This window comes from Protopterus annectens, chromosome 4.part0 (genome assembly GCF_019279795.1).
Source record: "Protopterus annectens isolate FY-2018-M chromosome 4.part0, PAN1.0, whole genome shotgun sequence".
In the NCBI taxonomy this organism is placed as follows: domain Eukaryota; kingdom Metazoa; phylum Chordata; order Ceratodontiformes; family Protopteridae; genus Protopterus; species Protopterus annectens.
In genome coordinates, this window is record NC_056733.1 from 459,576,547 (window position 1) to 459,603,435 (window position 26,889).

At 37.6% G+C, this 26,889-nt stretch overlaps 1 protein-coding gene across 1 annotated transcript in view; it reads right to left on the reverse strand.

The window, feature by feature from the left end:
- SCARF2 (scavenger receptor class F member 2) overlaps nucleotides 1-26,889 on the reverse strand; it is a 1,458,836-nt gene that overhangs the window by 995,343 nt on the left and 436,604 nt on the right. The window lies entirely within an intron of this gene.

Genomic DNA, 26,889 nt, shown 5'->3' on the forward strand with positions numbered 1-26,889 from the left:
GGACTGAGATTAACCTCTTCTCTTCCAGTATCCTATGCTACAATATATTCATTTCAACAATTATAATACAGGTGTATTTCTTTTCTGTCCAGCAGGGCCCACTCTTGTTACCTTTTTTTAATACAAGCAACTTTACAAACACAGTTTCAACATAAGCACCTGTACAAATCAGTTTGATATACAAATGACATATAATTCTTTACAAAACTCCAGCTAGCTCTGCTGGCATATGTTACACATCCACTGCCCTACCTCTCCTACCACAGTTGGCAATACCTCACATCATCACACCCCCCACCTGCCAAAACTTAATGTTTAGTGACTACTCTTGAATTATTTCTACATGTAATACTTACTGTTGCCATTGTGACCTCTGATATGGTTGGAAAAGATATACCTGTACTGGCTCCCTTACCCAGATTAACAAATAATTAAAGTGATATTTACAAGTGGGGTGCTGAATTAGCAGTGCCATTTTATGGGAAGGCCTGTGATCATTAAAGTTACTATTTGTGGACATTCTCAGGAAGTTCACCAGTTTTATACATTTTTGTGGAATCACATTAACTGCAATAAGTTACAAGAATTGACTGGAGAAGAAAATCTGGTCATTCAGAGCAGGAGATGATCAGAAGCTCATGAAAGAAGGGGCAATATGAGATGAGAATCTGTAAAGGATATACAACAATTTTTATGCTCTTTTGATTTCCCAGTCTCCACACAACTGTTAAACACAACCCCGATGACTCACTTGTCCCTTACTTCCTGGCATCTTAGGACAGTCAACATGGGAGGAGAGAGCTAGGGACAGTTATGAGTCAGAAGATTTTACCAGGTTTCATGTTTCAAAATGAGTTTCTTTTTTTAGTAGCATGAAAAAAAAATGAATAAAAAATGAACAAGCACAGGAATCTGTCTAGTTTCAACCTCACCAACATGAGTGTTGAGGAAAAAATATAAAAACAGAAAAACTAGTAGTTTTAAAACTTCATGGATGAGCTCAGTCACAATAATTTCCAAAAATCATAAAACTCAGGTAATGTTCCAAAGCAATAAAGCATTTATTCATTACAGACACACAATCCTCAGTAACAAAAAATCAAATATACTTTACAATGTTAAACATCTCATCTTTTATACACTTAAAAATAGATGTGGAAAATATATGTATTGTTTAATTTTAAACCAGCCTGTTCCAGGAAAACAATATAAACAGGGCCGTAAACGTCCATTTAAGAACAGCAAGTACCCACCCCCACACACTACTACTGATTAAACAAAAGCCTAGTTAAGGAGAACACTACATACCTAGCTATTTGCAACCTGCAACCATTCTGATCCTGGTGAAGGGTATGCAACAGTTATCCTTTCAGATTCCTTTGGATGTGGATGCCTTTTTGTATGATTGGAAAGAATATCATGAAAGGTTTTATGCTGACTCAGTTAAACTGGCTATAGTGTGCCATCAAAACCAAAGGAAACATAAGTGGCATGTCTCATCTACACAAACTGAAATCACAACAGGGCAAAAAAGAAAATTATTCCCCTTTTATCAGCTCAAGTTAGTAATCAAGGGGGGTGCAAGATGGGTTATGTGAGAAACAGACTCAATCCACCCTCTTGGCAATAGGTACTACGGCATCCAAGAGTCAGATTATGTATCTGGAGGACAAGGGCAAGACCAACCAGATGGAACATACAACAGAGGATATTAGGGTAATAAAGGATTCATGGCTGCAGTCAAACCCTGATACTGAAGCCAAGGACTCACAAACTGATTAGATGCTTTCACCAAATCAACGGCCATATTTTTTTTTCTGCTGTAACTGATCAATGGATTCTGCTAAAGTATCTGATTTAAATATATACCGCTCCAGGGGAAAGTGGAATGAAGGGTGAGCTGATACTTCCCATTCCAGTGCTAAGTCCTTAATATAAATATAAGGAATCATTTGACATGGTTAGTTGTACTAATCTGCTAACAAAAGGGGCAAAAGAGCATTTTAAAGAACTTATCCACTCTTACTCATCTGGGGAAAGTTTATGGAATAACACAGTACAAGTATGCTGTGATCTGCTGGGAATTAATGAGGAAGGCAGGGTTGGAGAGGGCAGAGTCAGATGCTAGAGCCATTTAGAGTGTCTACACAAAGTAAAAGGAGTGAACAATCATGCCAAGGCAAAGGGGACTATGTTCTGTCTTAAGTTACAAATTGCAAGGTTTGTATTCTTACAAGAAACTAAGCTAAAATCATCGTCTAAATATTTAAGTAAATGGTGGAAGGGGAAAATGTATTATTCTTGTGCTAAATCAGCTAAACAAGGTGAGTGTATTTTATTACATTCCTCCTTGGAGTAGAAGGTTAAAGAGTGTCAAACTGATGGGGATTGTGGATGTACAGCATTAAAGGGGGAAATCAAATCCATAGGTTTTCAGGGGTTATTACTACTGCCCAGGACTAATGTTTGTCATATCCTTTTAAAACATCTTAGAGTTCACCAAAGGTTGACTAACGTATTTTAATGGGAGGGGATTTTAATACGACCATAGACCCATAGCTAGATACTTTACCAGCCAGGGAGGAAGACACTGTAACAAGGCCCAGGCTTTCAAATCAAGTATGGATACATTAAATCTACTCTATGTTTGGCGGGTACTAAATCAGGACACTAAGGATCATCTTATGGTATTTTCACTGGAGAGTGAGTAGAACTAATATGACTTTAATGTTGAAAGAACTGGTTCAAAGCTTGGTAAGAGCAGACAGCTTACCAGTAATGTGGTCAGATCATTCAACAGTGTATAAAACAGTCATGTACCTGGACGTTTTAAACCTTGTTTTTACAAAATGCTGGCAAGTTATAAGTAATATTAGGTAGATTGGAAACTTTTAGTGGGACGATAGACTGGAAGAAGAAAACATAGGGTGTAGGTGGGGGCACTTAAGAAGAATCTTCAGAAAGTATGCAAAGATCTATGTAGAACACAAAGCTGCTGTTACTAAGATATGAGACGGATCTTCAGGGATTAATGAGGGAATACAAGGCCTTGGGCAGCCATACTAGGACAATGCAAGCTAAAATGAACTCTCTCAAGTTGAACGGCAAAAACATAGAATTACAGCAGATACAGGAGAAATACAGAACTTTCTACTGGGCAACTTTGCCAATAGTATTAGTAAAGAAATGCCAGGTGAAAGCAAAACAAATAACCATGTTAGTTTTAATAGACAGTAATGGAGACCATAGAACTAACAGGGCAAGAATCCAACAGTTATTTTACAGGGAATACAGTCATATTCATTTCATAGTTAAACACTTGGCTTATGATTTATGTTTTCAATTCCCAGGTGGCATTAATATCAAAAGGCTTACAAGGGAATAATATAGTAACTTGGAGGGGAACATAATGATAGAAGAAGTAACTGTTTTTTGTTTTGTATTGTTGCATATAAATCTAAGCTTGCGATCCATTTTAATATATATCTTATCCTATATTCCAGCTTTTGTCTTCCTTGATATTTCATTTGCACATAGATCTTATCATTCATTTGGACCATTCACATATACTCTAGAGCTTCATGTAAGGTTTCAGACTGGTTTGATTTTTCATCTTTATATTCAATTATCCAGTTACCCTGTTATTGCTGGTGTGGTGCAAGGTTCAGTCTTAGATCATTTGTTGCCATCTGTATACATTCATCCATTGAAGTAACTCATTAAGAGGAAGACGTCTTTAATATCATTGCTGTGCAGATGACAAATAAACTTTACCTTTCCTTTCTCATGACAAAATCTCAATGCGAAGGTGTGGAATGTATCCAAAATAAACGGAGTTATAATAATCTAAACCTCACCCTCTCTGAGACATTGACCACTGCGGCTCCCTATTGAAATGTTTAAACTCAAAATGTCGATTTCCAAAAAGCAAAAAAAAAGACAAAAAAAAACCTGGGGAATATCAAGTCTTGAAAATCGTTGTTCTCCTTAAAACGTCTTTTTGTAAAGCCCCCCCACACTCCCTCCACCACTAAACTCATATATACCAACACTGAGATTGCCAAACCTCAGAGAAAAGGGAATATTCTGAGAAATGGCATCTCAGACTTAATATATGTAAGTCCAACCTTTTGGCCATTCTCGCCACGCTTCAGGATTCACCCTACTGGGTGACATTTTAAACAATTACCGACCACTGCTATTCGTGTTACTTTAAGGCACATGCACTAACTGTACAGCTTTAACTCTCACAGCCATTCATAGTGATAAGGTTTTAAACACTTGATGTTTTGATGACAGGTTTACACTAAGAAACCAGTTGATACCACTTGTAAGGTTATCCTGTTTATGTTTAAGGACCATATACCGCATCAGACACTTTATCCCTCCTAAGGATCTGGTCTATTATGATTTACTGCAGTAACTTCCTAAGGCTTAATAAACATAAAAAATTTAACCAGTTACAGTACATAATTCTGTTGCTCAGTAACACACAAGTACTTTTATTAAGTTTCACATTACTTTGATTCTGCATAGTAATCGCTGGTTAACTATTCAGTTTCAAATCACTTCTGAATGCCTAATATTGACATATTTAGTTCTCCTTCATTTGGGTGTCCCCTGTCTAAAACTGCTCTTGGTCCCTTATAAATCTTTTCAACCCTTGCATTTCTCATCATAGGAATTGTTGGGAGATTCCCAAGGACGTTTAGAGACACTGTTTTTTCTTACTTTGCCCCTACTGTCTGTCAGTCATCAGCCCCCTATCGGCCAGTCAGCACATATGTTTCCCGTCACTTGGATGAAGGTTAATTTGGAGAAACCCTCATTATGACAACCATCAGCAGTGGTTCTGATTTTCCTGTTCTGCATCTCTATCCTCCCAAACCCAACACTTGATGTTTCAATGGGGTGGGGAAGAACAATGTCACACCAGCAAAGGACATAACCTCACTCAAACAAGGGGCATTCCCTTCATTCAGCCTTGTCCACTGTAGCACAGTGGGTGGCTGCCCTTAGTCACCTCCAAAAAAACTTCACTGCCCAATGTGCCCCTAAGTGTGCACATCCCAGGAAAGATAAGCAAGCTACACACCATTTCATTCCAGTCAACCCCTATTTGGCTTTTCCAGTGCCAGGGTAACTAAACAAACCCTGGTTACCTCAGTCACAGTCAGGGCTCATTCCTTGTGTGCTACACAGCCAGACTTAGTGTCCTGTCATTTTGCTGTCAAACATCTCACCTCTGGAACCTTCTTCTACAGGTGGTTTAGCAGTCCCTCACAATGGTCACTTTTAAAAGGTGCATAAAGGCCTTCCTTTTCTCTATAGCCTATAATGTGTCAATATTCAATTTATGTGTATTTATTTGGACACTAGGCATATATTTTAGAACACATGTTTATTTATCCATCCATTCACTTTTATTGCAACAGTGCTTTGATTCATTTACCTTAATAAATATAAATTTACATTCGAAACTAATAAATATTAAAAAAAAAGCAGGAAGGTGAGTCATCCAACAGCTAAAGTGCACTCTGAAAATAGTGTGAAGGGTAAAATGGGTTTTTCTATTGCCACTGGTATTTCTGTTCTGCCGTTTATACGTATACATATATATATATATATATATATATATATATATATATATATATAAAAATACACACACACACACACACACACATATATATATATATATATATATATAGATATATATATATATAAAACTGCAGACGGAACTGGGGAAAATGTATTTTTCTCTGCAGATACCACAATGTTCTCTAACAATGTCAATATGCAACATACAGTTTAAAGGTCTGAAAAGATTAGCAAGGCTTCGGAAGTCATTAACAGCAGGATAGTTTAATTTCTATGGAAAGATTGATAAAATAATTCATGTGACAAAAAGGGTGGGGTACTACAAATATAAAAGGATCCATGGTACTTGTGTTGCATGAAAATGGACAATCAGTATGAAAAAGCATTACAATGGGAAGGAAGTACTAGATGTAGATGAAGATGCATTACAAGTGAGAAACAGTGAATGCAATTTCTCTACATAGACAGTCAAGTAAGGTTTTTACATAAAATATAGGGTTACTTCTAGAGAATGCAAGGACATAGAGAGTGCTCCAGAAAATGGCAAATAAAATTATACACATTTTGCTTCCAAACCCATATGGAGTTTAAATAAAAATATATACCATAGGGAAAATGGTCAAATACTTCATAAGCATTTATAAGGTGTTGGGATCAAACTAAGAAAAAGGTCTGAGGCACACCAGAGCCCTCCATCACACATTAAGTCTACATGAGTATGGTAGGATGGTATTCAGGATGCAGAAAGGACAGGCCCTTGTAGGAGCTACACTGCAAAGAGTGTCTAAGATGGCAGATTAAAACTGACCACCATACACCAAACTCTGATTGCTGCTGGGAGGGAAGAAAGGGAGCAGTGACTGCAGTCATTAATATCCCACTTCAAGGGGAGGCCAGTGAACAGGCAGTGATAGTAATGTGGGTAGCACCATGATCAGCAGAGAATGTTGAGGATATGTGCTGCTTTTGGTCAGGTCTGGAGCCATTGAAAGGCGGGGTTTCCATACTACATCTGCATGGTGGTGGAGGAGATTGCTGTAGGTGGAAGGTTAGCAGATAGGCTGTTCTCTGGGATTTTGTAGAGTATGTTCACAGACTTCTTCCCATCAACAACAGAGCTGCTCAAGAAAGCTATAACTCTGGATGTATGCCTTCTGCATATTGGCAGTGTGGGGAAGAGAGGGAGTTCTGAACTGCATTTTTCATTCTAGTTTAACAAAGTAATTTATGGAGCCCAAAACAAAGCAAGAATGTCCATTCATACCTACAAACATCCACCTACAACCTCTTCTTCCCGTTTTTGTACATGGTGTTGGAGTGTCCCTTCATCTGTGGCAATCAGCTAGTCCCAGTGTTCACACCACTGAGTGGCTAGCCCTGCCATGTTGACAAAAAAGGGTCAAAAATGTATGACAAGGGGCATGCCAGTATCAAGTTAAACATACTTTCCCTCACCTGGAAAGACATTAGGAACCGCTTTTCATTACCTTTCTAGAGTCTCACGGCTGTTTGTTTAGTGGAAAAATAAATGGTAGAAGGACAGCTCTGTTCTAAAGACTGTAAATGTACTTTGGGAATCCCACCTAGGGTGACCCTCAGATGTATTAATCATCTTCTATAAGAAATATGAGAATAGCTCAATACAAGGAAAGGACAGCATACCTTTCAGTGGGACAGAACAAATGTTTTCAAAGAAACACTTGAGCTTCCACACTATGTGAGCGAAGAATTTGTTATTGTATACAACATGCAAGCAGTTTCAAAATCCATATCTACAGCTGGATTCTCTATTCCCATAGCTATTATGCCTCCTCTTTAGATTCCTAAGTGAAAGATTGCATCACAAAAAATCCTCACATAGTCTCCTGCATTATTTTAACATGAAAACAGGATTCATTTTAAACAGAACATGTGGGCAGCCAAGGCGTTTGTATAGATGGCAACAATTAAGAAAAAGATGTGATGTTTTGTCAAGTGTCTGTTTTGTTTTAGATCCCCAGACTCACAATGTTTTTAACATAGAATCCCTTGTCATGAATCACGAGAACAGGATCATATGTCTTAATAACAACTTAAAAGTCTAGGAAACATGACCCAAACATGAATTAAAAGCACTTAACTGTACAGTCTGCTCCCTTTAAATCATGTTTCAAAGTGACAAATGAGCATCATATGAGTAATGATTAGCAGTCACCGGCAAGAATGGATATTGCTGCATTAAAAAGAACAAGCACCAGCCAGAAAGTTTGTTGTTGTTTGTGCAGTCTGCTTCTCCTGCACTTCCTCTTCCTGTCTTTAAATGCATGACACAGTTTCTTTGCCTCATGCATCCCACTGACATTGATAACATTCAGCTGGCATGTTTTTATTCTCTAAAATGAGCTCATTCAAAGACAGCCTGACTGCATATCCAAGAAAACATATCATTGCAGTAAGCTGTGAGCAGCTACAATCATAGTAGTTTGAAAGGTTAGACACAGGTCCTTGTATTGTATCCCAAAAGTATTTTGTTTTCTACTGTTAATACTATGAGATTTTTTTTTTCATATGACTTTTAGAAAGGAACCAGTACAATTATATACCTCATAAAGCAAATTTTGTCTTTAAGAATTTACATTCTGAAGTGGTCACTTTACACACACAAGCGGAATGGTTTTAAATGTGCACATTTCAGCCTAACCAATCACGTTATTCATTATTCACACTTACACTGCATCTACGAGAAGCTTACTTTAGCTTTATTGCAATTATATGCTGCCAAATGGGGGACAAACTACTGTTTTTCTTTGTTTTGTACTGTGTTGAGTTTTAAGTCCTGTAAACAAATTTGAAATAAGTGTTTCATCAAAATTAAATCTATATTTTCATTTTCTGGAGTAGTTGGAAATAAACAATAGCAACAAGCATTTCCTGGATGGCAATGTAAGAATGAGAAATTTATGTTAGCATGCATTAAAAACAAAATGTTTTTGTTATAGTCTGTCTTATTGCATGTTGCCCTATACCGTGTTAATGTAAAGTGGGCAAGATTCAAACTCATCAAATTCAGCTTCCCAGAGCTGAACTCCTAACAGCTGTTCTCTACATGAAATTACCCGTGCAAGTTCTGTTAGCATTCCAATGATTCCTTTGCTGTATGAATTTTTCTTGGTCTCTACAGTTTTGCAGCCAGAGAGTTAATACTGTCTACTACAAGCACACAGATCCCAGTCACTCGAAACCTATTATACCACAGCCGGTGATTCAGGTATCTTGCAGCTCGCATGGCCTACTGGTAATCATTTAGGCAAGGTGATGCAGCAATGGGGAGAGAGTGGTGCCACCGCACATCACCTGAACCCAGTGGCAGAGTTCAGGCAAGCTTACTCCATCTACCTCGGGGGGGGGGGGTGCAAGTAATGGTTTCAGGCATGATCAGGAGCAGGATTTAGGTTGATGGAGGGGGAAACTTAAAGCTTAGGAGGCAGGAGGGGAATTCAGTGTTAGAGAGTTATCAAATACTTTATATTTATGGAGTAAGAAGGGAGTTTTAGTTTTAGGGTTAGGAAATGATTGGGGACTTTAGATTTAGGGAGTTTTTGGTTTAGGGAACAAGTAGGGAGTTTAGGGATACAGAGTGAGAGTGGAGTTTTACAGTTAAGGATTAAAAGATGACTAAGTTTTAAGGAACAGGAAAGGAGTTTTAGGTTTAGAGTATGACTGGGGACTTTATGATTAGGGAAGGGATTACCATCATTACGGTTAAGGACCAGGTGGGAGTTTTAGGGTTAGAGTTAGGGTTCAGAAAAGACTACAAGTTCCACACTTTTCAGCTACCCACCCCCCCACCACCACCACCACCACAAGTAAGGAAAGCTACAATCTGTGCCTAATATCCATCAGACATATGTACTGCCAGCAATGTAAACTGTGGTATTGTAAGCTATGGATAAACACTGGGCTCTCACCCATTGGGGCTCCTCTTTAATTATCATGCAGCACAATTTCAAAAGGCATGTTTGATTTACAGTATATCTGTCTCTAAGCCTTTTTAATATTCCTGCCAGGGAACTTTCAGTTTGTTGCAATTCACTTGGTTGATTTTAACATTGTGCTGCACCACACTGAACTTCGGTTGATGTATGTATAACAACTTTAAAAATTATCATCTCTATGTGTGCTTGAATGTGTTATGTATGTATGTGTTTAAGTGTGTGTGTGTGTGTGTGTGTGTGTGCATTTGTGTGACTGTGTGTGTGTCAATGTATGTTCGCGTGTGCTTCTGTGTGTGTTGCTGGCTGTTAGTGTCAGATCCCTAACAGTGGGTAAGGAGTTTTTCCTGTTCTCCACTGTTTGCAATTTTGGAGTTAGTATATTTAACTGGGGGGGGGGGTCCCCCCCCCTGCAAAAATACTGTTTGCTGTTATCAGTGGTTTTCAGTGTCCTTCAGTTCAATGAGTTCAGTATAATGAAATGGTGAATTAGTGAAATTCACTGTTTGAATACAGATCCTTTATGACATGAAGCTAAAATGCATATATTGCACACAGACTACCTTCTTTATGTGCAGCAATATATTGCTTTTGCTTTAATGAAGTAAAATTATTTCCAAATCATTTAGTGGTCACTTCCCTGCATTTTACAGTGCACAGACCTTGCACTGTGTGATCATTCTTGTTAAGGTAAGAATGTGTCTTGTTTCCATTGCTTCATTAAAGCTGTTGCTGTACTTCACAAATGTAGCACAGCAGTTACCTATTAACTAGATAGTACAGGTTTTGCCTGGCTGCTAAATATAGCGGCAAACTATATGATGTTAATGGGACTTTGTGTGTGTGGGGGGCACATTCAACACATTATAAATAAGAGTAACCATGCCACTTTAGGTCTCTTTGCCTAAAGAAACAAAGTAACACAATATAAAGAAAATCTAGATGTATTTTATGTAACAAAACTGATCATCCCAATTACACTATTAACTTTCTTATAATAAGTTATTTAAAGCTGGTGGGACATCTAGAGTTACAGAGTTTTTTTAGAAGAGCCAGAAGAAATTATTTCCATATTGTGCTGCAGGGATTGTGTTAAAGAGTAAATTATAAAGAATTACTGGAAATATTATACTTTGGAGAGAAAAACCAATATCAAACATTTTTATGCATCTTTCTTTGCAACCATTAGGAGAATTTTTTGTAATCCCAGAACTGAAACTGTAATATTTGATAACTATATGATAAATAACACTTTTTGCAGATGATATTCTGTTATAATTTCAGGTATTAGAAATAATAATATTGAGGTAAGCCTCCAAATACAGACTTAATCTAGCGAAAAAACAAACACAAAAGCCACACAACCTTGCTCCAGCAAGTCAAAAGGCAAGTCCCAAATTGCTAAACGCTAATTTTATTTGTAAACGTTTTCGCCTTGCTTCAAAAGCTTGGCTTCTTCAGAGATCAAACAAGACAAAATGAATAATGCAAGCTTAAATACTAAAAGGAAGTGATGTCATAAAAGGCCATTTTAAAAACATTATAAAAAATCTTTTGTTTCTTTTAATACATTAGTAATGTTTGCCAAAAGTCCTGCTTATCGGGAAACATATATTATTACAAAATGTAACCTAACAACAGTCAGATATTGAAAAATAAAATAATGTATTAATAAGTAAATAGGCAAGATGTATCAACCTGTAGGAAAATCCTACCCTTTAATAAAGTGTAAAAACTATCTAGGTATTGCAAGTGAGAACCTTAATTCATAACAAAAAAGTTAACTTAAATAACTTTTAAGTTTTAGAACAGGTAAAATATTACAATTATCGTTCAAACCAGGAACATGGAAGGCATCTGTTCTAAATTGCCACTCCAGTTCCTTAAGTTCCAACAGTAATGGAAATGGTCCCCCTCTAATTGATGGTGTAATCTGATCTATAGCCATAAAAGAAAAGCTATGCCCCGAAAAATCATTCAGGTGTCTGGAGAGGGCATTGTTAGAATTTTCTGTCCTCATTGCATATACGTGTTCGTAAATGCGATCACGTAATCTACGATCCGTCTTTCCTATATAGTAAGACGGACAGCAATTGCAAAGTGCAACATACACTACTGCTTTACTATTACAATTAAAGGGCTTCCTTATAGTGTATTTCTTATCCCTTATAGTGAAGGTCTGTCCGACCTTGACAAGGTTACATCTATTACAAAACCACATTGGGACATCCCGGCCTTTTATTAAACCGTATACAAGTGTTGTTCATCTGTAGTAGTTCTTTCAGATTTTTACTCCTCTTAAAAACAAATTTGGGGTTACCTCCAAATTTTTTGGCCAACAGAGGGTTATTCACAATAAAGTCCCAATTCTTCTGAATTATAGCTACAATGTCGTTGGAATGAAAACTAAATGTAGTAATGTAACAGAGTGTAGAATCAAAACTTCTTCTATCAGTAGATCTATCATTTTCACCCCTACAGACTATTTCTTGCCCAGAAGGGGATGTCAAAACTTCTATCTCTGTATTATTTGATAAAATGGCTGTAAAAAAGCCATTAGTCCTTTTTGTGACCACTTCATCTAAAATGTCATTTACAAATTTAGAAGGATAATCCCGCTTCAAAAACATTTCTAGTAAAGTATTGCATTCTGCATAAAATAATAAATAATATAGATCAGATTACACCATCAATTAGAGGGGGACCATTTCCATTACTGTTGGAACTTAAGGAACTGGAGTGGCAATTTAGAACAGATGCCTTCCATGTTCCTGGTTTGAACGATAATTGTAATATTTTACCTGTTCTAAAACTTAAAAGTTATTTAAGTTAACTTTTTTGTTATGAATTAAGGTTCTCACTTGCAATACCTAGATAGTTTTTACACTTTATTAAAGGGTAGGATTTTCCTACAGGTTGATACATCTTGCCTATTTACTTATTAATACATTATTTTATTTTTCAATATCTGACTGTTGTTAGGTTACATTTTGTAATAATATATGTTTCCCGATAAGCAGGACTTTTGGCAAACATTACTAATGTATTAAAAGAAACAAAAGATTTTTTATAATGTTTTTAAAATGGCCTTTTATGACATCACTTCCTTTTAGTATTTAAGCTTGCATTATTCATTTTGTCTTGTTTGATCTCTGAAGAAGCCAAGCTTTTGAAGCAAGGCGAAAACGTTTACAAATAAAATTAGCGTTTAGCAATTTGGGACTTGCCTTTTGACTTGCTGGAGCAAGGTTGTGTGGCTTTTGTGTTTGTTTTTTCGCCAGTTTTTTGCTTTTTGCTACTCTACAGACTTAATCTAGGACAGTCCACTCATTTTCCTGTCACCAGTCCAGCCTCCAAAATCAAACACTCACTGGTTTCTTCCATAAATGCTTTGTTAAAGGAACTGATGTATTTCAATGCCAAGTATAAACAGGACTCTTCTTCTTTTAACTCTGCCAATCTGGACCCAGCCATGAACAAAATCAAATAGGATTTGGGTAACTGAAGTACATTAGAATTCAGCCTTTTAGATAAGTAATGTCTTTCAGCTTTTCCCAGTTAGGGGTCGCTACAGCAGATCACTGGTCTGCTTATGATTGGCAGTAGATTTTTATGGCGTTGAGTTGCCAACCCAGCACCCAACCTTCAAAGAAGCCACACTCACTCACACACGCACCTACCTGCATGTCTTTAAAGTTCACGCAACCATGGGGAGGACATGCAGACTCACCCCAGGAGATGCTACAGCCGGGAATTGAACCAGAGAGCCTCTTGCTGGGAGGCGACAGCACTACCTGCTGCACCACCATGGAATTCAGCCTTTTAGACAGATCTTCCTTCTCTCGTGGCTATTCTCTTATTAAAATAGTTTGATTTCAAATATTCTTTAAGAATTTTCCATTTTAGTCACCAGAACAGTTGTTAAGCTTCTATGGTAAATAATACGGTAAACAAAAATTGCAAGAGTTAATTTTAAAAACATTTCAGACCACGTGCAGAAAGGCAGACTCAAATTTCCAAACCTCGGACTGTGTTTTCCTGTCTTCAGACTAACTACTCATGATTTCTAATCATACTAGTATTCTGCAGGATAATACACTCCTCTGGATAATGCTAATGAAATCACAGATTCAGAAAATTAGTACTTCTTTTAGAGGCATCCCTTTAGTAGAAATTGTTGGGCATTTTCACAAGAATTTCCCTTCTTGAAATGTCTGAATTTTAATACTCAAAGCACTTTTTAAAATACTCAGCCTGTTTAATAAAGTTTTGCAGCTACGGCCTTTAACCAATAATTCAAATTTGTTAAGTGAATTCTAAATGTAATATAATTTCCTATGCTTAAACAACTTTACCTTCATCACATAGTAAAGAATGGTGTACTCATTTCTATTTTAGCTTCTAAAAGCTATTGAAATCTTAGTACAAATTTGATTCTAGATATCTGCAGAATAAAGACAGCTGTGTCGATATATTCAAATAGGAGAAAGAATTTTAATGTCTTCATGGTTTAATAATCTTGAGAAAATGCTGTTTCATTTATCTATTTTACAGACCTCAGTATATAAATGGTATGAGTGTATGTAATTTATTTATTTTTTATTTATTGCATTTGTTTACCGGGATAAGTCCACTGGGCTTAATAGAGCCCATTTTCAGTGGAGGCCCAGGGAGAAAAGCTCCACCAAGACACAGAAAAAATATAAACATTAATTAGCACAGAAGCAGAAACAGTGTTACAGATAGTAAATATAGTAACATATACAGAATATATACATAAAAGCAGGAATCTAGTTTGTTTGATTACAGCAATATATACAGAAAATATACATTAAAGCAGAATTCAATGAATTCAATCAGATTGGTATAAACAGAGATCAGTATTATTGTACCAGAATCAACAAGTGAAGATAAAAATAAATATGGAGAAAATATCATCAATCACTAGTAGCAAAAGACATAGGAGTTTAATAATCATATAGAGTGAAGAGGTTAGGTTATAGAGCAGGAACATAGCCAGGAAGAGTTGAGATGATTTATCAGCATTTGTTTGAAGGTGGTGGTGCTGCCTGGGTTTCTTATAGAAGGCAGAAGTGAGTTCCATAGTATGGCGATGGTGAAGGCATAGAGGAGTTGACCAGCAGGTAAGGTGGGCTTATCTACTTTTAGAAGTAGATGATTTTCAGATCTTAGATGCCTGCTGGAATGGTATTTGGCAAGTAGAGTTGAGAGAGGAGGACAGTCTGTGGGTCTGTAGATTATTTTGTGCACAGTAGTTAGTTGGGTGAATGAGAGATGGTGGGGGCATTCCAGCCACCCTAATTGTTTCAGTGACTTACAATGGTGGGATGAGAATGTGGCCTTGGTGGCAAATTTTGCTATTCTGTTGTAACACATAGCAAGTTTGGATTTTGTAGAATTTTGGATATTAGTGAGGAGAGGGGCACCATAAAGGAGAGAGGGTAATAACAATGTAGTTGCAAGGGTTTGTCTAGTAAAGAGGCTAAGAAAGTGGTGGTGCCTGTAGAGCATACCAAGCTTTTGGTGTGTTTTTTTGATGTTATTGTTTATGTGTAGGTCAAAGTTAAGGTTTTCATCTATAATAATGCCTAGTAATTTAGTGTGTGGGACAACTTCTATAGTGGTATTGTCTTGGGCTTGTATAGTGAAGAGTTTTTTTATCAAATGGAGTGGTTTTCCTAGGTGTAAAAATTACTAGTTTAGTTTTTTTTGGATTTAGGGCAAGATGATTGTTAAGCATTCAAGATTCAGTAGATGTGAGGGCATTCTGGGTAATTTGCTGGAGTTCAGAGCTGGAATTTGCAGTGCATATTATTGTAGAGTCATCAGCATACTGGATTACTGAGCATTGTGGGAGAGTGGTGTGAAAGTTGTTAATAAAGATGCTAAATAAGAGAGGATCAAGTATGGAGCCTTGGGATACCCCTGTGGATGTACTGAGAAAGGGAGAGTAAGACTGTTGCCATTTGGTGGATTGCTGCCTATTGGAGAGATAGCTGTTGTACCATTGTAGGGTAGGGGGAGAAATGTGGAAGGTGGATAGTTTAGAGAGTAGGACAGTGTGGGAAATGGTATCAAAAGCTTTGGAGAGGTCAAGGAAAAGTGAAGCAATTATTTTACCAGAATCCCGTGCCCGGTTAACTGTATCAAGAAAGGCTAGGAGGGCGGTAGTGGTGCTGTGTCCTTGTCTGAAACCATGCTGAGTGGATGATACAATTTGATTTTCATGCAGGTGGTTGAGGAGTTGGACATGGATGCATTTTTCCAGTATTTTAGAGAGGGATGAGAGAATTGCTATGGGTCGAAAGTTTGTGGTGTCTGTGTTGGTGCCACCTTTGTGTAAGGGAAGAATGAATGCTTTTTTCCAGATGTCTGGGACAAGGGATTTTTTAATTGATCTGTTAATTAGTATGCTGATGGGATAAGCTATAGAGTTTGCTGCTAGCTGCAGGAAGTGTGGGGGTAAATTGGCAGGGGCCAGAGTCCAGGGTTTTAGCTTAAGTAAAAGTTTTTTTATTGTGCTGGTGGGTATGGGGGAGAATTTTAGGTTAGGGTTAAGGGTAGACTTGTTTTCTGGGATGACCTGGTCATCTGCTGTCTTGGTGGTGGTGCTGTTAACTGTAGGAAAGGTGGTGGTTAGGTTAGCTATGGTGTCAATGAAGTAGGAATTGAAGAGGGTAGCAAGTTCAGTGGGAGTTTTTTGTGGGTCAGGGGATGGATTGCTTTGAGAGCCTGGGTATAATAGTTGGCTGATGGAAGACCAGAACTTTTGGGGATTATTTTTATGTTGGCTTTGTAGGTGGAAGTAGTGGTCTTTTTTATCAGTGGTTATTAGATGTTTTGCCTGGTTACGGAGTTGCTTGTAATGTAGTAGAGTTGAGGGATCTTTGTTTTTCTGCCATGATTTCCAGATTTTATCCATAACTACAGCAGAGCTAGTAAGAGAGATGGCTTGAAAGATGCTTGGTGTGACATCTGGAAAGAGGAAGGGGGACAAGGAGACCTGGTGGTGGAATGAAGAAGTACAGGAGTGTATACAGAGAAAGAGGTTGGCGAAGAAGAAGTGGGATTGTCAAAGAGATGAAGAAAGTAGACAAGAGTATAAGGAGATGAGGTGCATGGCAGAGAGAGAGAGGTGGCGAAGGCTAAGGATAAGGCGTATGAAGAGTTGTATAATAGGTTGGACACTAAGGAGGGAGAAAAGGACCTGTACCGATTGGCTAGACAGAGGGACCGAGCTAGTAAAGATGTGCAGCAGGTAAGGGTGATAAAGGATAATGAGGGAAACATACTCACAAGCAAGGAGAGTGTGCTGAGCACATAGAAAGAGTACTTTGAGGGATTGATGAATGAAGAGAATGAGAGGGAGAGAAGGTTGGATGATGTGCGGATAGTGAATCATGAAGTACAGTGGATTAGCAAGGAAGAAGTAAGGATAGCTATGAAGAGGATGAAGAATGGAAAGGCTGTTGGTCCAGATGACATACCTGTGGAAGCATGGAGGTGTTTAGCTGAAATGGCAGTGGAGTTTTTAACTAAATTGTTTAATGAAATCTTGGAGAGTGAGAGGATGCCTGAGGAATGGAGAAAAAGGGTGTTGGTACCGATTTTTAAGAATAAGGGTGATGTGCAGAGCTGTAGTAACTACAGAGGGATTAAACTGATCAGTCACAGCATGAAGTTATGGGAAAGAGTAGTGAAAGCTAGGTTAAGAAGGGAGGTGATGATTAGTGATTAGCAGTATGGTTTCATGCCAGGAAAGAGCACTACAGATGCAATGTTTGCTCTGAGAATGTTGACGGAGAAGTACAGAGAAGGTCAGAAGGAGTTGTATTGTGTCTTTGTGGATTTAGAGAAAGCATATGACAGGGTGCTTAGAGAGGAGTTGTAGTATTGTATGAGGAAGTCGGGAGTGTCAGAGAAGTATGTAAGAGTGGTACAAGATATGTACGAGGGTAGTGTGACAGCGGTGAGGTCTGCGGTGGGAGTGACAGATGCATTTAAGGTGGAGGTGGGATTACATCAAGGATCAGCTCTGAGCCCTTTCTTATTTGCAATGGTGATGGACAGGTTGACAGACGAGATCAGACAGGAGTCCCTGTCAACTATGATGTTTGCAGATGACATTGTGATCTGTAGTGAGAGTAGGGAACAGGTGGAGGAGACCCTGGAGAGGTGGAGATATGCTCTAGAGAGAAGAGGAATGAAGGTCAGCAGGATTAAGACAGAATATATGTGTGTGAATGAGAGGGAGGATAGAGGAATGGTGAGGATGCAGGGAGTAGAGGTGGCGAAGGTGAATGAGTTTAAGTACTTGGGTTCAACAGTTCAGAGTAATGGTGAGTGTGGAAGAGAGGTGAAGAAGAGAGTACAGGCAGGATGGAGTGGGTGGAGAAGAGTGTCAGGAGTGATTTGTGACAGACGAGTACCAGTAAGAGTGAAAGGGAAGGTCTACAAGAGGGTAGTGAGACCAGCTCTGTTATATGGGTTGGAGACAGTGGCATTGACAAAAAGGCAGGAATCAGAGCTTGACGTGGCAGAGTTGAAGATGTTAAGATTTGCACTGGGTGTGATGAGGATGGACAGGATTAGGAATAAGTATATTAGAGGGTCAGCCCAGGTTGGAAGGTTTGGAGACAAAGCCAGATAGGCAAGATTATGTTGGTTTGGACATGTGCTGAGGAGGGATGCAGAGTATATTGGGAAAAGATGCTAAGGATGAAGCTGCCAGGTAACAGGAAAAGAGGAAGGCCTAAGATAAGATTTATGGATGTGGTGAGAGAGGACATGCAGGTGGTTGGTGTGACAGAGCAAGATGCAAAGGACAGGAAGAAATGGAAACAGTTGATCTGCTGTGGCGGTAGCAACCGAAAGGAAGAAGAAGGGTGCTTGCCTATTTAGGATGTCTAGAAATGTTGAGTTAAAGAATTCAACAGCCTCATTAAGTGGTAGGGATTTGAGGGGTTTCCAGTTTACTTTAGCTAAGGTTTCATTAAATATGGATGATTGGAACTTAGTAAAATTTCTGGTAGATTTGTGTTGGTGTTAGCCTGTGGTTGGAGTAGTTTTGCGTATGATATATGCTGGGTGGTGGTCACTAATGGTATTAGGTAGTATGCTTGCACTGACGACATTGAAAGGGTGGGATACTAATATCCAGTCTATTGTGGAGCCCCAGTTGTAATTTTTGTGAGGTCTAGTGATGTCTTCAATTAGTTGGGAGAAGTTGTAAAGATTTATGTTTTTTGAGGGGTTGTTGTGGCCTGTATCTAGCCAGTCGATATTTACATCACCTAGAATGATGGTTTCATTATCTATATTTTGGGAAGTCCAGGCAAGTATGTTTTCTAATATTGGTATGTTGTTTCCTGGGGGAATATAAAGAGCAATTATGCAAATGTTTTTATGGTTGTTAAGTTTTAATACAGAGATTAGTAGTATTAATGAAAGGTTTAGAATAAAAATTGCCTACATCATGTTGCATCCATTTTCAGTCCTATGGTAAATTTTTGTTCACCTAAAATTGTTTGATGTCATGTATGCAACTGGTTAACACCTGCATAGTCTTATATCTATCAATGGTTCTCCCTATTATATTACGTTCTAACAGTGGGTTTTCTGCACTGAGACTCTAAAAATGGGCACTGCCCAGAATGGCTAACTCATTCAACAGCATATAAATAAACAAACAGACTCTTATTTAATATCTTATAAATAACCAAACAGGTAAACAAGCAAACAAATAAATACAGCTTATGTGCATGAGCCCTTTTCATGACTTCTGTAATTTTAATTCACTATGCTCACTGGCAAGGGTCGTTTCCCACCTGTAATCATCTTAAGGACAAATTGTCTAAGGTCCAAGCTTAAATGATGTTCAGTGTTTGTTATCCACAGTCAGGTTCAATGCTATTTTTTCCAAGGTTACTACACCCCCTCCCCAAATATATGTTTGTTGCTAAAAGTCCAGGGTCTCCTTTTCACCCAGTTCTTGTATGCACATTCAGTGATTGATCTTTAATGTATGTATTTAAAAAAAATACATACTAATGCAAAGCCAATTATGTCCAGGGTTTGATATGTTGTCCCGTTCTCTAATTTTAACAAATGACCAGTGTTTAACTATTTATCTTAACTGCAGATACTGTAAATATGAATTTAACTCGCATTTTACATACTGTAAATATTCTATAAATGCATTGTCTCTACCCTGTTAGTATGCTTTGGTTTTGTATAACTTTATGAATCCTTGGTCTGTGTATACCTGCTTGTTTTGTCTTGCACTATGGAAAGAGTCTGCCGAACATTCCTCTTATCTCATTATCAAACTGAAATAAATAAAAAAATAAATAGATTATGAATGCATATAGTATTTGTCATTTGCTTGCTGCCTGCGTTCTAGCTGAAAAGGGCTGACCAGTGATAAAATGATCAGATGGTTTAAGTGCGGTGGAAAACATAAGACTGTTAAAACTGTAAAGTACAGACATTCACTGTTGCTACTCTTCTGGCAAACAATTTAGAGATGATTTACAAAATGTTACAAGGCTCAACATATCTCAAACTGTGATATGCTATATATACAGTGTGTATCATTTGCCATAAGGCAAGTCACCATGTGTCCTGCATGTGGAATCCTTTCAGGAGAGGACAAGTTTTTCCTAAGGTTCTGGTTCTTGGAATGTACACATGCAACACATTGCTCTTTATACTTATTTCAGACAACAAATACGAAAGTTGAATGAAAATATGTGTAGTAAATTGACAAATAAAAGGCTCATGACTGAAAAACAAGCCATTCATTGAGTGGTAGGGACTGCATGTGATAGTATAATTTATGTTTCCTTACATTTTGTTATATATAGATTTATTCAAGCATTCATTTATTTCTGTACAGTTTCAGTGTAGGCCAAGGAAGAAAAGCTCTATGCTAAAATGTTCCATCAGATTTAGTTATTTTTCATAATAACCGTTGTTAGCTAGGTATGATATAACTTAACTACACAGAATGTTTGACAGTTGTTACAATGATTCAATAAGGCGCTGCAAAGAATTGTTGTGTTATGATTTAATTACATTAGCTGTTGCCTCTTTCCTTTGCTGTTCATCCCTTTGTGTTTTTTTAGTTTGCTATAATGCTGCTGTGCTTTGTCAAAAGTGCAAATCAGCATATAACACTGACAAATGTCTGTTTTGCTATTCTGTCCCTTACACTTTTGACTTACTCTATCTACTTTGTTTATTCTTTCCTATTTCTTTTGATGGATTTCTTTTGGAAGATGATACAGAACAGTAACAGTTATCTCCTGTAAATGTTTGCATACCCTCTGTCCCTGTTTATGCTTCATTTGAATTTTTTTGATTTTCACATTCACTTTAACTTTTGTTCCCATATTTTGTTAGATTAAACTATTTACCAGCCATGCATAAGCAGTGAACAACAAGCATCGTGGACAGCTGGAAAAACATTTTCAGATCTAAGGACAAGCAAATCAGGGAAGCAAAACACAACAGGACGCCATAAGGAAGAACCATTAGGCTTGCCTGTTTTTGATATTACTACACAAAAGCCACATTCATAAGAAATTTCGACCTCTAGTCTGCTACTGAAGTCATAAATAGAATGGTACTCAAACAGTTTTCATGTTTTTTTTTTCTTTTAACATTGTCCCTAGAGTTGATATTAGCATTCAGATAAAACAACTGGAGCTCAGGCAGCAACACAAGAAAATCAGAAGGTATCCATCACTTCCTAGACATGTGTACCACTTCATAGTTTCCACTTCCAGATTAACCTTTTGTTGTATATTTTCATGAAAACTTACTACCTCTGTTTTAATGAGTTATAATGCCAGCTAGATACATGGAAAATATGACAATCACCATGTCTTTTTTCATGTTTTATAGCTTTTTTTCCATTCCTTTCCTTAAACATGTAATATTATAGGGTGTGCTTCTGGTACAAAATAACTACTGAACCAAATGAGCTACTCCATTTCTCAATGGATCAAATGATCTTCTCCCATCAGGTGTCTGTGCTCAACTTGCAGTGAAAAAAAAAACATAATGGCAAGTATACAAATAACTGTTTTATCACTCACAAGGTTAATCTAAATATTGCTGCTTTAAAATGTCTGCCTTGCTAACTCCAAACTAACTTCTTTGTTAGCAAACATGTTTTTTTTAATCAAAACCACTGTCAAGTATTAAAACATACCTCTCAACTGTTTTGATTTGTTCTTCATAAAATGTGCGGTTTTCTGACAAAATCACTGAGGTCAATAAATAATGACAAACATTTGAGTTTCAGACTTCATATCCTTCAGAAAAGTCATGCTAACACAAATTCTCTTCTTCTAGTAAATTCTGTTTATAAAAGGATTTTTTTTTATCTGTCCTTGTATTTGGGTCTTTGCCCATGCATTATTTTAGGATTTGTTCAGATTTCTTGTGCTAAGAGGTTGAGAGGTATGTATTAAAATGTGTTAATTTAATGCAAAGATAGTCAGAAACATAAAAAAGTAAGCATTCTGTGTACAAACAACATTGATGAAGGCAATATATCAGCCTGAATGCCTTCATGTCACTAATATTAATCACTTTGAAATGATGTTTATTTCATGACAGTTTCCAGCCACACAAAGGAAGACTTAGAAAGCCCTTTGTAGATCATATATGCATATTCCTAAGAATACTTACAAAATACTTTTAGAGTTTGCCAATAAACAATAGTAGTAGACTTAGAAGTCCAGTAGCTACTTTCCACGTAGCTGACCAAACTTTTACTTCTGGGTAGGCCTAAAACAGAGTATGGTAACATAACTTAAATATAGTTTTATGACTCATGATCTAAGAATCAAAGCTAGAAGAATTACAAAATAATTCTGTTTCAAAGTGTACAACTCCTTCCCAGTAAAATCAATGCATCACATTTGTGGGTAATAAAGTTTCATTCCTTCTAACTGAATTATTCTGCATATGAGGTCAATCTGTTAACAACTCTCAGTTTTGTCCCTGTATGGTACCCACCATGCAGCTCAGGTCCACACAGAAGCAGAAGTGATACTGACACCTGGCATACAATACCATGGAGGCATAATTTATTTATAAAAGCTACATATTTACCCTGCAGCTCATTCCATAATCTGGACTGTGGACACACACACAGAAAAGTAATTAGTAAGGAGTAGAAAAATTGGCCAGTGACTACCTGCTCACTGGATGAATATGTCCTGATAATGGAGACACACTTCAGTTGCATGCACCCCACATATGAAATTGTCTTCCCTATCTTGTTAAGAAGCATTCCAAACACTCATCCATTCAACAACTTCATTCTGGATATTTTCACATATAAAGCTCGTTAAGAATATGATATGATATGATATGATATGATATGATATGATATGATATGATATGATATGATATGATACAGTCTCTTCCGCCTAGATCCTTGCCTCAAACTACATCTCATCTCTGTCTCTCCTAACATGTTATTTGTTCTGAAAGTAACTTGCTCCATATGCAGCTGATTGCACTCATATTACAATGCTGTAGTCTGTTTTATTCAGGCTATGTTTTTTTTCTGTCCATATAAGTAATACTCTAATTTAGGAAGAGTACAGTTTCTGTAAATGATTTCTTTATTTCTTGCTCTGAAACAGGGATTTTTGTATAGATGTTTTGCATACATTTGCAAACCATCTAAAAAGATTATTATTATTATAATATTATTATTATTATAATATATACATAGCCAGTCATACTGAAGCTAGCAGAAGAAGGCTTGCAGTCTGTTTTGTTTGTCCAGCAGTTACAACCAAACGTAAGCCACAGCCTGTTCTCTCTCATCATTTTCCAGTTATTGTGCCTCTTTTAATTCAACAGTTGTTTCATTCTGTACTTCTGTACTAGTATGTTAACAGTCAATAACTTACAGTCTTAATATATCATCTGTTGAGGTTACAGTTCTGAGGCACTATACTTTTAGACAGATGTTTCAGAATGGTGTTCCAATTTTAAATAATAACTATCATGACCCTACTCTGAATTATCTAGGACGTTTTATGGCCATTGGTTGATTTTCCAAGGAAATTGAAGCTACTACACTGGAACATTTATCCTTTTATTTGCATCTTTGTGGTTATAGGGAGACTTCCATAATGGCCACGGATGCAGGAAAATCATTCCGTGCAGAAAAGCACATAGCAGTACACCAATGAATGGATGAAAGGTTTAAGGACCTAGGCCTTATAAGACTACAGTAGCCATAAAACTTTAAAAAATATTGCAGAATTTCCAGTTTTTTACCTCACATTTGGTCTGTTCATCATAAACTGTGTGGTTTTCTGGCAAATGTTTGAGGATTATAGTCACTACATAATGACAGACATTTGAGTTTCAGACTTCACATCTTTCAGAAAATGCATACTAATGCAACACCTGTTATTCCAACAACTTTCAAACTTTATAAGAGCAATTTCTAATATGTGTCTCTGATTTTGTTTATAATTCTTGCACTAAGAGATTGAGAGGTATGCAGTAGCAAACCATGCCATACCTTGACACTGCTAATCTGGTTTTTAATGCTTTGTAATTGAGTAAATGGAAGGCCGACCTGATGCCTCATTGATGTTTTGAGTCGAATCATTTCTGAAAAAGGCAGCAGAGGTGGTAGCTTTTGATCTGGTAGAATGACATCTAACATGCCCTGATAAAATTACTGTACATGTCAGACAGCAAAATGAACTTTGCTGACCAGTTTGACAATCTAAGGTCACTCACCAACTCTATTTCCCCTTCATAAAATAAATGAAAACATTGATCAGATTGCCTTATGATTGCCTTTGTCCTGTCAGTATCACGTCACAATTAACCATGAATATCCAAAGTACAGAGAATTCCCTACTATCTATAGGAAGTTGAATGATGTGGTTAAGGAAACAGAGGACAACTTATGCATAAAGGATTTCCCCTTACAAAGAATATGCCACATGAATGATACTATAATGTGCTGTGCATACCAACACCTGAAGTGAGCAGACAGGACTAAATCTATAATTTATTTATTTTTTATTTATTTTACATTTGTTAACCGGGAGGGCCAACTGGATACATGTCCATTTTAAGTGGAGGCCCGGGGAGAAAAGCTCCAAGTGATACATTTTTAGCTTCGACAATTGCAGGTAATACAGATAATGCAGAGAGTATAGACAGTACAGATAACACAGACAATACAGTCCTGGTATTGAAGGGAGATACATTTTTAGTCTAAAACAGTTGAAGTTAATATAGATAATGCAGAGAGTGCAAACAATACAGATAAACAGACACTGCAGTCCTAGTATTGAAGGCTGGTTACAGACATTTTTTGTAGGAGAGTCAGGATGTGCATATATAGCTGTAGATAGTGGTAGCTTATCCAGGAGTACAGTTGTGAAAGTACGTTAGATACATTTTCATTGCCAACCGTAGAAGTTAGAAGTAGAGATAATTCTCTAGTCAGGCAATAGTACTAATACTGATTTTGAGCACATTACAGGTTAGTAGGATTCTATACTATGATGTTAGTGTCCCTAGCTTGGGGTGTGACAGGAGCAGAGTCTGTTGTTTGTGAAATGATCTTTGAGAAGTTTCTTAAGTTGGGTTGAGGAGTTGTTACTAGTTATATGGCGAGGACGGGAATTCCAGATTTTAGATATATAGTAGCTGCAGACAGATTTTCCTGCCTCGTTGTTAAATCTGGTTGTTGTAAGTAGGTTTTGGGAGCTAGATCTTAAAGTTCTGGTGGTGGTGTAATTTTGAAGTAGGTGTTGTAGTGCTGGGGTGTTTTCTGTGTTCTTTAGTATTTTGTGTGGAAGAGACAGTTGATTGAATTGAAGTAATAGTGGGAGTTCTAGCCACTTTAGTTTTTTGAGGGATTCACAGTGATGAGTTTGAAAGGGAGAGTCTGTGGCAAATCTGGCTATCTTGTTACAACAGCAATCTAGTTTGTTTAGGTCTGTTTTGTGGAGGTTAGTAAGGACAGGGGAGGCATAGAATAAGGTGGATAGAAGATGGGTTCTGGCGATTGTTATTTTAGAGTGGTTGGAGAGAAATTGTTTATTATGATAGAGGAGGCCCAGTTTTTTTGTGCACTTTTTTAATGATAAGTGAAATGTGTAGGTCGAATCTAAGGTGATTGTCAATTTCCATACTTAGCAGTTTGGTGTGATTGGTGGGGGAAATGGTGGTGTTATTGTTAGACTATCTGAAGAAACTATCTGAAGAGTGTGTGGCTTTGTGGGAGCTAAAGATGAGTAATTTTGTTGTGGAAGGATTATGAATGAGGTTTTTATTAATGAACCATGATTCAGCTAGAGAAAAACTTTCTTGTGTTTGGGAGAGAAGGTGGTCAATTGTTTTGGCTGCACAAATTATGGTGGTGTCATCAGCATATTGTACTATTGAGGCATTGGGGATGCTGACAGGGAGTTGATTGGTGAATAGTGTTAAGAGCAGTGGTCCCAGGATGGAGCCTTGGGGAACCCCTAGATGGACAGGTAGTTATGGAGATAGTTGTTTTTCCATAGTACAGTTTGTTGCCTGCAATCTAGGTAGCTCTTGAACCAGGAGATAGCAGAATTACTAATGTTGAGGGCAGATACTAATTGGAGGAGCTTTGCATGGTTAACCATGTCAAAAGCTTTGGATAAGTCTAGGAAGGTGGCTGATACTAGTAGTCCGTTGTTGCAGAAATTGTTAATGATATTGGTGAATGCAGTAAGTGCAGTGGTGGTGCTGTGAAAGGGTCTGAAGCCATGCTGCTGTGAGCATAGCAGTTTGTGTTCTAGGAGGTAATTCATCCATTGTTTGTGGATTACTCTCTCTAGTATCTTTGATAAGGGGGGTAGTATGGCTATGGGGTGGTAGTTGTTGAGTTCAAGAGAGCTCCCACCTTTGTGCAGTGGAATAATATGAGATATTTTCAACAGCAGGGGTACTCTACTCTCAGAGATGGATCTGTTAATTAGGATGGAGACAGGGTAGGCTATTGCTTCAACAGCTAGTTGCAGGTATTCCGTGGGTAGTTTGTCAGTGGCAGGGATGGTAGGTTTGAGTTTTAGAAGACGTTTTTGTATGGTCTTGGTGGGTACATGGTTTATTTTGAAGCTGTGGGCACTGGTTGAAGCTATTGGTGGAGAGGGTAAGGGTGTTGATGTGGAGTAGTTAGGGCTGGATTGATTGTTAGAAAGGGCCTGGATAGATTCTGTGAAGAATTTGTTAAACTGTGTGGGGATGTTTTCTTGGTTGGCAGATG